This window comes from Takifugu rubripes, chromosome 14 (genome assembly GCF_901000725.2).
Source record: "Takifugu rubripes chromosome 14, fTakRub1.2, whole genome shotgun sequence".
Taxonomy (NCBI): Eukaryota; Metazoa; Chordata; class Actinopteri; order Tetraodontiformes; family Tetraodontidae; genus Takifugu; species Takifugu rubripes.
The window spans coordinates 15116728-15129122 of record NC_042298.1 but is presented as its reverse complement, the minus strand read 5'-3'; the positions used below and the strand labels follow the sequence as shown (position 1 = coordinate 15129122).

At 50.4% G+C, this 12395-nt stretch overlaps 1 pseudogene; it reads left to right on the top strand.

Moving 5' to 3' along the window:
- Positions 1 to 9688: 9688 nt before the first annotated feature.
- Positions 9689 to 12395, top strand: part of LOC101070098 (protocadherin-1-like) — a 15003-nt pseudogene continuing 12296 nt past the window's right edge.

Below are 12395 nucleotides of genomic sequence, written 5' to 3'. Positions count from 1 at the left end.
GCACAGTCGAGGAGCAGCAGCTTCCTCTGGGAAAAACGTCCTCCCAAAGCAAATCCTGGAACTTTCTGTTTGGGTTTCTGACGCAAGCGTCCGGTTCTTAGCTTCTTTTGTTCTTTTTAAACGTCTCCAGCTGTTTCTCAGATTCGTGACCAACGCCCATAAATCAGGCAGGAACATCTCCAACGTCGTGGGATGTTAATCTCCGCAGTTTTACCGCCGCCTGGCTCCACGTTAGCATGTCGGCAGGGAATAATTGAATAATAATACTTTCTCTGAACTTGCCATTGTGTTGCTGGTTGCCATGGAGACTGCTCGGGTTCCCTACCTGGGAGTTTGCCCCCAAACACACATCAGTAGACTGTTTCTGTCGGTAAAGGGATGTCGTATGGCTGCAGCTGAACCCCATAATGGTGGGAAATGAAGCAGTTTCGGCTCCTCGTTCACAGACTCAAACTGTGTGTGTGTGTGTGTTCTGGTGTAGCATACATAGAGAGGACCGACATGCCAGACCTGCTAAATGAGGACATTTTGTCTGGCCCCCACATCTGCTGGGGTGTTTTTCAAGCTCAGACTTGGCGTGAAGATTTAGACTTTGAAGCTCATGATCACAGGTTTAGTGTTGACAATTTGCACATTTTTTTGACTTTCAGTCTTTATTACGCTTCTTAAAGCCTGAAAGTGTGAATGAGAAAACGAAGGGAAACAGCTCGCTTCCCATCAGCAGCACTTGGAACCACGTGTAGTTCGGCACACACACACACACACACACACACACTCGTCCCTCGGCCGCTGATCTGGGATCAGATTGGTCCGAAGTCGTCCTGATTAAATCTTAACGGGGATTTTATGGATCTCTCACATTCCGAGTGAACACACAGAACAACTGGGGGACGTTGGTTTGTGTTTTAGTTTATTTTTATTATTGTTTCGACTGATTTAATCTAAAATAAGATGAATCCTTCTAATGTTCGGCAGCGTTCCCGACTCGCCAGATGTTGGCGGTCGAGAGCGGCTTCTCCTCCCCCTGGAGAGGTGGAGGTGAAGAGCATCCAGGAGGCCAATCAAATCCTTTGAAGAGTTTGTTTTGGGCGAATTCCGCCCACGCCCGCCTGGATCGCTCGGCGTTCGCGTTCTCTGGTTTTTGCGCGTTGAAAACAAATCCCAGCTCGTCCATTTCCGATGGAGGTCAACTGTGAGCGAGAAGAGGAAGAGAAGGATCCCGGAGACGTTCCCGCCTGCCGGAGCGAGGTGAGCGAGTCTCGGACGCCTGAGTGGGAGGAAGAGCGGCGGATTATTCATCCACTCACAGGTGAGGAGCTGGGACTCGTCGGGTGGCGGCGCCTCGGCTGCTGCTGCCCCAGGGTCGGCCAGGACAAGCCCCGCCTCTCTCCTGGCGCGATGATCCTCCGGGTCAAAGGTCAAACACTGTAAATGTGAGCGAGCACATTAGCCAGGCCGAACCTGCGCGACGCATCGTGACACCAGCCGCAGGAGCGACGCAGGCTAAAGGTTAGCATCCGCGCGCGCACGCACCTGGGGTGGCTTTGATGTCATCAAAGCACGGGCTACCTGAAGAGGGGGCCCGCGGGTCAGGAGCAACATTTCGGTGTTGCATTAAAAGTGACCTTTGAGAAACTTCCGGGTGCGTTTTCGTCGACGCCGCCGGGACAAACAAACTGAACAAAGGCACGAAATGTGGGAGATTAAACCTGGTTACACGTTAGCGACGGCGGGGGAGGGGCCAACATCTGTCCGGATTACTCAGATGCCATCAGCCCGACACAAAATCCATAAATATTTCTGTCTGGATTATGGGATGGATCTTATTAGCAAGTTTAGGCTAATGCTGCTGTTAACCTACATATTTAGCACGGGCTCGTGTTTTCATGACTTCTCTGCTGTTGATGGTTGATGCTCATTTATTAGCAGAGGCGGGACAGCGCGCCGCGGCTAACCCTTCTGGGCTATCGCCCCGTTAAAGCCTGACGGGGTTGCCGTGGTAACAGAGTAACGGACCGTGTGGACGACCTGGCGACCTGTAACTCCTGAGAGCTCTGACAGGAAGTTCTGATCCAGGGTTTGGGCGTAGCTTCATTCAGCTCGCTAATCTGATGTGCTAATTAATACCTCGTGTGGTCTAAATTGGACCTGAGGGACACGACAGTGGGTCAAAATAAATCAGACGTTAGCTGAGCCGTTGCTACGACAGCATCTTTGGCAAATGAACGACTCCACGTGGATCCATTAAACACTTTTTCCTTGTTAAACTTTGGCTCGTTAATCTCTCCTTTGTCTTTTCTTCACCCCGGACTGGCTGATCTAAGCTATCAGCGGTCACAAAAGGCTAATTCACCCTCATTAATTCGGCAACGATGTTTGATTTAATGATTTAATGAGGCAGCGCCCCCTCAACGCCGTTAGCTTTAAACCATCGACCCGTTTCAGTCACGTTCTACTCACGATTTGGTTTAAACAGGAAAAGAACTTTTTGTTTTATTCTCCTAAATTGAGTTTGTCTGTTTTTTACGTGAACGTCATGTGACCAATAGGACAGCCGGCCACCAGGGGGCAGTCGGCTGTTTTCAGGATCGACCCACATCGGCGCCGCCTGTCTGAAATGATCCGACAACCTTCCGTTTGTCTCCGATTCTGATTCCTGTTAATGCGACTGTTTGGAACCTTCAATCGTTCATCAAACAGGTTCACGTTAGAACCTGGATCCACGGGTTCTGTGGCCGACCGGGCCGAGTCTGGAACTGGTCCACTTTGTCCAAAGAGACCCGATCGAGCCAGAAGGTCGTCCCACCATCAGGGAACCAGACGGCGCTCGTGTGTGGGACACCGTAAACGAGGGGTTGATGGGAGCAGGTCCACCATCACGCTAGCAGCCCCACCATCATGCTAACAGCCCCACCATCACGCTAACAGCCCCACCATCACGCTAACAGCCCCACCATCACGCTAGCAGCCCCACCATCATGCTAACAGCCCCACCATCACGCTAGCAGCCCCACCATCACGCTAGCAGCCCCGCCATCACGCTAGCAGCCCCACCATCATGCTAACAGCCCCACCATCATGCTAACAGCCCCACCATCACGCTAACAGCCCCACCATCACGCTAGCAGCCCCACCATCACGCTAGCAGCCCCACCATCATGCTAACAGCCCCACCATCATGCTAACAGCCCCACCATCACCCTAGCAGCCCCACCATCATGCTAACAGCCCCACCATCATGCTAGCAGCCCCACCATCATGCTAACAGCCCCACCATCATGCTAACAGCCCCACCATCACCCTAGCAGCCCCACCATCATGCTAGCAGCCCCACCATCATGCTAACAGCCCTACCATCATGCTAACAGCCCCACCATCACGCTAGCAGCCAGTACATCTAGACTTATTGTCCAGCCCTGCTTGGTTAGCTTAGCTTCAGCTGACTTGCACAGGTATAATTGGTCCTCGACCCAAGATCGTGACTGATGAGCACTGATCTGCTCAGTTCAGGAATGCGACGCCCGTCCCTTTCATGCTCCTGCACGTTAGCTGTTAGCATTAAAATAAAAAAAAACAAGTTTGATGCTTCTTTAATTCTGGATTTAAAGTTTCTGAAGAGTTTTAACAGCGACGCTCTCTTGACGACCAGATAAAAAATGTGTTTCTTTCAGCCTGTCAGGGACGACAGGAAACGGAATCTTTGTTTTACCGACGAGTTTCTGTTAATTGGTTCGACTTTAGTGAAAAGAGATGAATGTTGAGAGCTGGTGGAGCGACGGCGGCGCCGAACCGGCAGCCTTCAAGAGTCATTTTCATTTGAATTTCCTCCTCTCCTTCACATCAGTGCAGCGATAATTTGGCTTTTTAATCAACGTTAGCGCATCTGCGTCATCGGAAAACATCGGAAATTGGAACGTGACCTCCAAACTGCTGGAATCAAGAGAACCGGAAAACTAGAAACTAGCTGGAAAAACCGGAGAATTCCCAGTTCCTCGGGACTAGCTTCACCTTTTAAAAACGTCCTCGGTCCCGTCGCTAAAACTACGGATCTGCGTCGATATTAGCTGCCAGCCGGAGTCTCGGAAAATGTGAAACCGGCAAACCGGGAACGGAAAATCTAATCAAGAAGAAGAAACCGAAGGAACTCGACGTTTCGAGTTCCTGCGACGGCTTCGATGAAGGATGAAGGACGTCGCTGTCGCAACTGACGGACCAGATTAGCACCAGGAGGCTAACGTGTGTGTGTGCGTGTGTGTGTGTGTGTGCGTGTGTGTGTGTGTCAGCAATCGGCCTGTGTGTGGGCGGGACCTGTGTGGGTTGCAGGGCAGAATCTCATTGGCTGCCAACAGGTGTGATTTCTGACTGGCGGCTCTCTAACGAGCGCCTGTGGGAATCGGACTACAGACCCGCTCGCTAACATGGCCGCGGGCGGCGAGCGCTTCCATCTCCCAGCGTTCCCACTCACACCTCAGCCAGATGGGATCCGCGCTGCATTCAGGGCGCACCCTGGAGGGGCGTAAACGGCAGCTTCCTCTGACTAAACCCGCTCTCGGCTCCTGTCCCGCTACACCAGCGATGACCTTTGACCCTCAGCAACACAAATAACCTGCATTTAATAAAAAGTAACAATAATAAAGCCGACAAACATCAACATCAACGCCTTCGAACATGAAATAACACGTTCATCAAAGAACGGCGAATCAAAACGGCGTCCGTGATCCTCCGCCCAACAGGTCGGTCATGTGACCAGACCCAGGTGGGACACGCCCTCCCCCTTTCTCCAACCATTCTCCGCCCCCTGAGCCTTCTAAACAACAACAAACAACAATTACCTGATCAAAGGGCTGAAAACGAGCTCACAGAGGATTAACCCGTTTGTTTCCTTTCATCACATCAGTTATTTCTCCAACATCAAAGCAAGCGTGGGTGACATCATGTGACCGAAGCCGTCTTTGATCACCAGTAAACAGTGAATCGTCTGCGCGTTGCGAAGATCTTTGATCGTAAACGTCATTATCGCAGATTAAAAGTTGCCGATTGGTCACAAATAAGAATTTGGTTGATAACAAAGCCCACAAGTTGTTTGTTTGTTTGTTTGTTTTTAATAAAGTAAACCTGTAATCGTAGCAGCCGCTACTGGGAGCGCTTCCTGTTCGTCCGTCACCGTCGCCTGTTCAGGTGGGGTCAAAGGTCGTGGTGGCCCCGCCCACTCCGGGGTTGCTCCTGCCCCGTGATTGGCTGCGCCGTCGGACCCGCTAATTCAGCTAATTTTTCTGTAAAGTGCAATTCCGGCTGATTTGCTGAGCCGTTAAAGAGGCAAGCGTTGCCGTGGTTACCGCGCAGCAGCGACACGCTGGCGCTTCGGCTGATTGGATTAAAAGATGTTTTCCAGGCTTGTGAAGTGATTCTGATCCGGGACTGAAGGAGCAGTTTCGTGGTCTGGATGAAGACTGGATGTGTCCAACTTCCTGGGGGAAAGGTCAAAGGTCGTCGGCTCCTTCTCACCTAAAGGTCAAGTAGAAACCGTTAGCTCAGGTTTAGCCAAGGACCCTGATTCACCCCCGAGGTAAAGTTCAGCAAACTTTAAGGAACAAATCTCAGGTGGTTGAGTTTTATTTAAAGCAACGTAGCTGATAGCAACAGCTAACAGTCCTTCACCACTAGCATTGCTTAAGCTAACATCGCGTTTACAGAAAAAAAGCTAGCAGCTGTTTTGAGCACAGCTCTCTCAGTGTTGCTAGTTTGCTTTCGAGGCTACTGACCTAGCATGACATAGCATAGGAGCAGCATTTATGTCCTTTCTTTAAACGTGATTAACTGATCTCAACATAAAGTGTCCTTATCTGTGAGCTTTCTTCCTGTCCAGACTGGCTAGCATTAGAAAACATCGAGCTAGCTGTGGCTCATTTGCTACGAAAGGGAACTGACAATTGTTAATGCAAACAGCGTTGTTTGCTATTAAGACCATGCAGATGTTAGCTAGTATGGCTCGATATTAGCAATGTTGCCTGTTGGTGGCAGATAACAGCTGATGATAGGAAGTAGCAGCAGATGTTAGCAAGTAGCCTCTCGAGCATTTTCAAAAACCTTTTTCCATTCTTAAAATATAATTGAATTTTTTTTTTTAGCCGCGCCGTCCTCTCTGTGGCGCAGGCTCCAAATGTGCTCCGACGGATAAAATAATAACCTGATAACGGAGCGGAGAGTTCGTCGGGCGCCGCGGCGTGCTGCGAGCGCACACAGAGCCAGTTCTCATCCCTTTACAAATGCAAATATGAGTGTTTCAGGATATGAACTGTGTATCGTCAGTCAATATTATCTTAAACGACCGTTAATGCTCCATTGTAACACGCGTGTACACAAGTGCCTCACAATCCAGCATATTAGGTTCAATCAGCCCCCCGCCGCCGTCTGGAGCATCACGTTCACCTCCAGAAGGACGCTGATTGCTGTAGCTCCTGGTTTGCTGCTTCGTCATAATGTGACTCATTAGGAGCCTTTTCAGCACTCTGAGCGCTACAGATGTTTTTACATCAGCCAGCTGATTATTCCAGCCCGAAAGAACGCCGCGTGAAAACACCGGCGGGCGCCGAAACTGCCGATAAACAAGCAGCGACATTTACATTTGTATGGCAGCTCCACACAAAGAGGCAAAAATGACAAAAAATGGGGAACAAAACCAGCTCCTGGGAACACTTTGGCCCCCGAGACTGATGTTTCTGAAACAAGCTTCTGGTTTTGGTGGATGGCGCTGTCTTGATTTAGCATTTTAGCCAAAACTAGCACAAATTAGCAAGGGATAACGGTTGACCTCTGACCCTGATGTCAGGGTGTCTTCCACAGATTTCTGAGCACCTGTTGGGACATTTTCAACTTCATTTTCATTGATCGGAATGCTAAATTAGCTCTTTTAATCACGACTAGAAACAGATTAATGTTCGTTTCCATAATTGAGGGTTTTATCGTTGACGCGTCTGTTAAAATCACGAACACTGATATTTATTGTTGACAGGAAATGGGTTGACAGCAACGAAATAAGGCAGCTGAAGCTGTGAAGGCGAGCGGAGCAGCACTAACAACCTTTATGAATGTGAGCAGCTGCAGCAGCGCCACAGAGGGCCGACGGCGAATATTGATAAGGATATTAGAGCCGATCAGGCTGGGTCCACACGGGCAGCGGGGTTAATTACAGAGAGGGATGCTGGGAAACAAACTTTAACCGGGGAGCTTTAAAAAAAGCTCTGCAGGTGAAGCTGCCGGCGCACAACTGCAGGAGGACGACGGCGGAAAACAAATCAAGGCAAACAGACAGCGAGCGGAATTAGCAACGAGGTCGTTTAAACTCGCTGTCGCTGCCGAACGGAGGGTTTAATTTCGCTTTGACGACTTTCCTCTTCTTTGCTGAAACCTGCCTGAGCTAGACAATAAAGTTTGCTCATTTTGACAAGAATAAAGGATAAATTCCTGCTATGTTAGCATCACGGTTTCCTCCGTGACCCCTGCTGTGAAGCTTCACCCAGCCAGGAGGATGCAAATCAAACACACCAACATTTATCGTGCTCATCTGACACCGGTGAAGCTAAATGAAATCTGGACGGGATCCCACTATAGTGCTAACTAATAACAGCGAGCACGCTCATTAGCATCCGGCAAAATGAGGGACGTTGTCGCGTCGCGTGTTTGAATATTCTATATTTAATTTCAGCCAAAAAAAAAGAGCTATTTTTTGGCAAAATGAATATGAAGCGGAGACATTTGAAGAGAAAGAAAATGAGTTGTGGGTTTTTGTTACAAATTTAAAAACGAAATGATCAAATAAGGGGCTCGGTTTCACTTCCTGCTGAAGCAATAAGCGCTAAATGAAACCCGATCGGCACAGCTAAACCTCAAATTGTTCTTCCGTGTTCTGAAGATCAAGTTTGGTGAGAATAATCCCAGAAGAACGTTTGTCCCGCAGGAACGTAGCTGCTAACCAAGCATGTTAAAATCTGCTCGAGCACAGACGCTAACTAGCTGCAGAGGTGACCCGAGACTCTTTAAACCCGTACTTTTAATAGTTTTTTATATCGATTTGAACTATTGAGCATAAAATTGGCAATAAACTCGACGTTACTGAGCTTTTTTGTCATCACGTTATTTAATCCAGTAAATTTGATGAAAAAAATAAAAATGTAAAAGCATTTCTTTAGAGGTTCTACTCTATGACAACTCCATTAAACGTTTTTAAAGCCTAAAATTAAAATCTAAGAGATGTTTTTAAAAATGGATCTGATTGTCGGGGATTAATGGATTATCTTCACCAGCACAGAAAAAAAGCCACCATATGTGAAAACCGTAATCTGGGATTTTGCAATGTACAATAAGCTGTTTTAAATAATACTTATTTATCATGGTGACACGCTAATGTTGACAATAGGGATATTTTTACAGAGTCTGTTTATGAATATCGACACAAAGCTGGTCGTTTACCATCTGTTTACTCGTTTGTTTTTTGAATACAATTTTCATCTGTTCGAAAGTCTTTAAGAAAGTCAAAGACGTTACGGTGGCCACCGAGGAACAAAATGGATTTTTTTAAATCCTCTCATCTGTTGTATTGATTATGGCTGAGTTGTATTGTCAGATACTGAATTTTTCATGCAATGTTTTGTTCATCTGTCGTAGAAAAAAGGTGAAATTTTACCACCGATGGAGGAGACACACATCGATATTTGACAAAAACAAAATGGGAGCCGTTGAAGGTTGTTGCTTTGATGCACTTTGAATGAAACAGCGTCTCAGAATTTGTATTTTCAGTCATTCTCTCAGCAATCAAACCCAGAAATTAACATTTATCCTTGTGTACTAACTATATCTTACACATTTAAATTGAGGTCATGTTATTTTGTCCTATTGTCAATGTAAATGTTGCATTTCAAGTAATGTTAATGAGTCACCAGGAGGAAGTTTTAAAAAATCTATTCATTTATCTACATCACTTAAAAATGTCTAAATATTACATTTTGCTTTATTTTTGACTGTTATGACTGTTTGACATGTTATCTTGCTATTAAGTGAAATTAAATTGATGGGTTTTGAGATCAAAGAGAAAACAGAAACGATATTTTGTTCACTTTTGTTCAGATAATATTTTTCCTCCCCAATTGTTGGATGAACACGAACATTAAAGCACAGAAACGTTTCATCTTTAGGTTCAGTAGCGGGAAACACCAACACTTCCGGGTATTTTAGCGCTAAAATCTCTCCCGCGCATTGGCTGGATGGAGCGCGAGCCGGCACCATGGCCACCTATTCCCTGTAGGTGGCGCTCAGAGCGCGAGGGAGAGAGAGACGGCTGTTCCACGCGCTCGAGCGAGCGCGCGAGAGAGGGAGAGAAGCATTTGTTTACTCGATGTTTGTTGGGTAAACGTCGAGAAGACGTCGACATGTTGGTGGCCGGTTTGAACCGGTTGCGTAAACACTGAACGCTGCCGCCTCAACTTCAGCCCGCAGCGACCAGAAACAGCCCCGAACACGCGCAAAGTTGCGGGTTTTTTTTCTTTTATTTAAAAAAAAAGAAAGAATACGTGACAGTGAGGGAGGAGAAACCGATATTTAAATAAATAAAAATGACAGCGAATGTTTGGAAATCCAGCGACTCGCTGCTGGGGTGGATGTTGGCCCCGCCCCCTCCCCGGTGGAGCGAGGGAGAGGGAGAGAGAGAGAGGGGAGGGGGGGAGCGCGAGGCTCTCCGACTCAGTGTGTCCGCGCGACCTGCTCCGTGCTGGACCGCGAGGTTGACAAGAGTTTCAGGCGGCACGTCGGTGTCCGCAGTCGGCGTGGAAAGTCCCCGCCACCCGCTGGCCGGTCGCCCACTTCCGGAGCTGATCGCCCCGCAAACCCTCCCGCGTCCCGGGGCTCCGAGCGCCCCTCCACCGCCACCCAACTGTCCGCAGCAGCGGAGGATGCTGTGGGGACTCCGGCGGTCACGGCACCTTTGACGGAGCAGCGGAGCGACCGCCCCCCCCCCCTCTCCGCGTTCGGACGGGTGTCCTCCCGGGTGGGTCACGCCGCCCCCCTTCCCCCCCGCGGAGGAGGAGAACGGACCTCCGCGCTGGTCACGACAGTGAACCTGGACAGAAATTGTGAAGGAAAATCTGAAGGAATAATTACCACCCCCGGCCTCTCTGGATTTCCCCCCCCTCTCGGATTGTTAAACTGTTAAATTGAGTTATTTTCTGTTGTTGCTGTTGCCGGAGGCGGAGAGTCGCTGCACCGGGGAGGAGCGGAGCGTGTCGCCGGACCGGAGCGCTCAGAACTGGGGAGCCGCGGAGGTCGCACTCGGTCCAGGTAGGAACTTATTCCCACCGTGTTTAATGGCACCGTGCGTGTTTGGGATCGATACTCCACCCCGGGACGCAGCGTCACCGCGCCGCGCGGCTAAAACACGCACGGAAACGGCCCCGATCGAGTCACTTTATTTGCAATTCACTTCTACTTTAATTAAATAGAAAAGGGCATTAATCTCCACGGTGACCGGCCGCGCTTTTTTCCTACTTGCTGGCAAATAAAAACACTTAAATCGGACGAGCGCTCAATTTCTGCTCTGATGGTGATTTTACGCATATTAATCTACAGTAACCATCGATCCGTATCGATCCCCCGCGATACTTGAATGCCTCCCGGCCACGAAACCCGGCTCCCCGTGGGTCCCGGTGCTTCCCCGGGCCCCAGGGCCCCAGAAGCGCCGCTACAGTAGCTCCTGCAGCGGGGCGCGTTCCCAGAAAGTGCCGCTCGGCTCTGCTGGAGCGCCGCCGCAGCGGAGCTTCATTACGGCTCCGTCAAGAGTTTTTTTTTTTGGGGGGGGGGCTCTTGGGACGTGGAGAAGAATATAAAAGAAGAGGAAAAGAACACGCGGCGTGTCGCGATCAGAGGTTCGTGTTCCCGCTGTAATGTTGCAGCTAATCTGCCTTCAGGGACTCCATTTACAGCACAAATACAACAGCTCATTCATCCCAGCAGCCCATAAACCAGTCACACAGGGGAGGGGGGGGGGGGGGGCACGCCTCAATTTCCTCCTGTTTCTGTGGAACCCCCCCACCTGGGTCGTGGTGCACCTGTAGCGCCACACGCTTGTTTCTCCAGCTATATTGAGCCTAAACCCAAATAAAGGCGTGAAGGCGAGATTCTCCCCGTCCCCAGAATCTGGTCCGTCCGGTCCCTCAGGACGGTGCACCGCGTCCCCCCTCCCCCTCCCCCCACCCGCGCCGTGGCGGAGGGAGGGAGCGGAGGACGGGGGTGGCGAGGCCGGCGATTGACATGCACACCACGTCACCCTTCCCCTGACAAGGAGCGAGCTGTGGCGAGGCGCCGGCTGTGGCCCGCTTCCTGCGTCTGAACGACACCCCCTCGGATCCCACAGCTCCTCACCACGGGAGCGGTTTCTGCTGTGACCTTTGACCCCCCCCCCCCCCCCCCCCCCCCCCCTCCTTCCCCTGCCTCAGGTGCTTGATAAAATCTCCACCAACGGTCGTTCGCACCTGCGTTGGCGGCGCGTTTCGTAATAAATCTTCAGCAGGTGTTTGGGGTTCGAGCGAGGCCACGCGAACGCCTCTGGATCCTGCAGCTCCAATATGAATCTACTCCGAGAGGAGAGTGTCCGTGCTCAGTGGGTCCGGTTCTCTGGTTTCTGAGGGGGGGGGGGGGACAGGAAGAGGGACGGCCGAGCGTTAACGTCCATCACTGAAACTGGAGCCGGGGGAGGATGAGTGGAAGCTCCTCTCGCTGACAGCAACGCCATCGCAGAACGTCCCGCACGCTCAAATACGCCATCGAAGGAGGCTGCCGTGACCATCACCACCTCTGGGGGGGGGGGGGGGGTCACCGAAGCCAGGGAAGGGCGCCGGCGGCGAGCAGTGAAACGCTCGCACGGACGCTGCTGCCCTCACTTCCTGCGTGGAGCCGACGGGAACGAGGGTTCGAGACGCCGCGGAATATTAACGGCAGCTGGCGGATGAGCCGCGCAACATCTGCTTTCCTTTATGTTCCCTTTTCATCCTCGCCTTTTGAACGCCGTCCCAAAAAAAAAAAAAAGAAAAAAAAAAAAAAGCCAAAGACGTCGACTGACGCCAGATCAGAGGGGGGAGCCGAGCGTTCGCCACATTCGCCCTCATAAATTACCGAAATGTCGCTCTCGCTTGGCGCGTTGTCCCGACAGTCGTTCCGAAATGCTTCATTTTAAATGAGCTGATTTCCCTTAAAGACTCCGCCCGTGTTTACACCCCCGGCCGCTAGGTGGCGCTGTTCCCGCCACATCCAACATAATTGGAGTGAGGCGGGATCGCGCAGGTTTCTCTTGTAGCTCCGGACATTAGCCGGGATTAGGGAAACATTAGGGAAACGCTTTGCAACGCCAC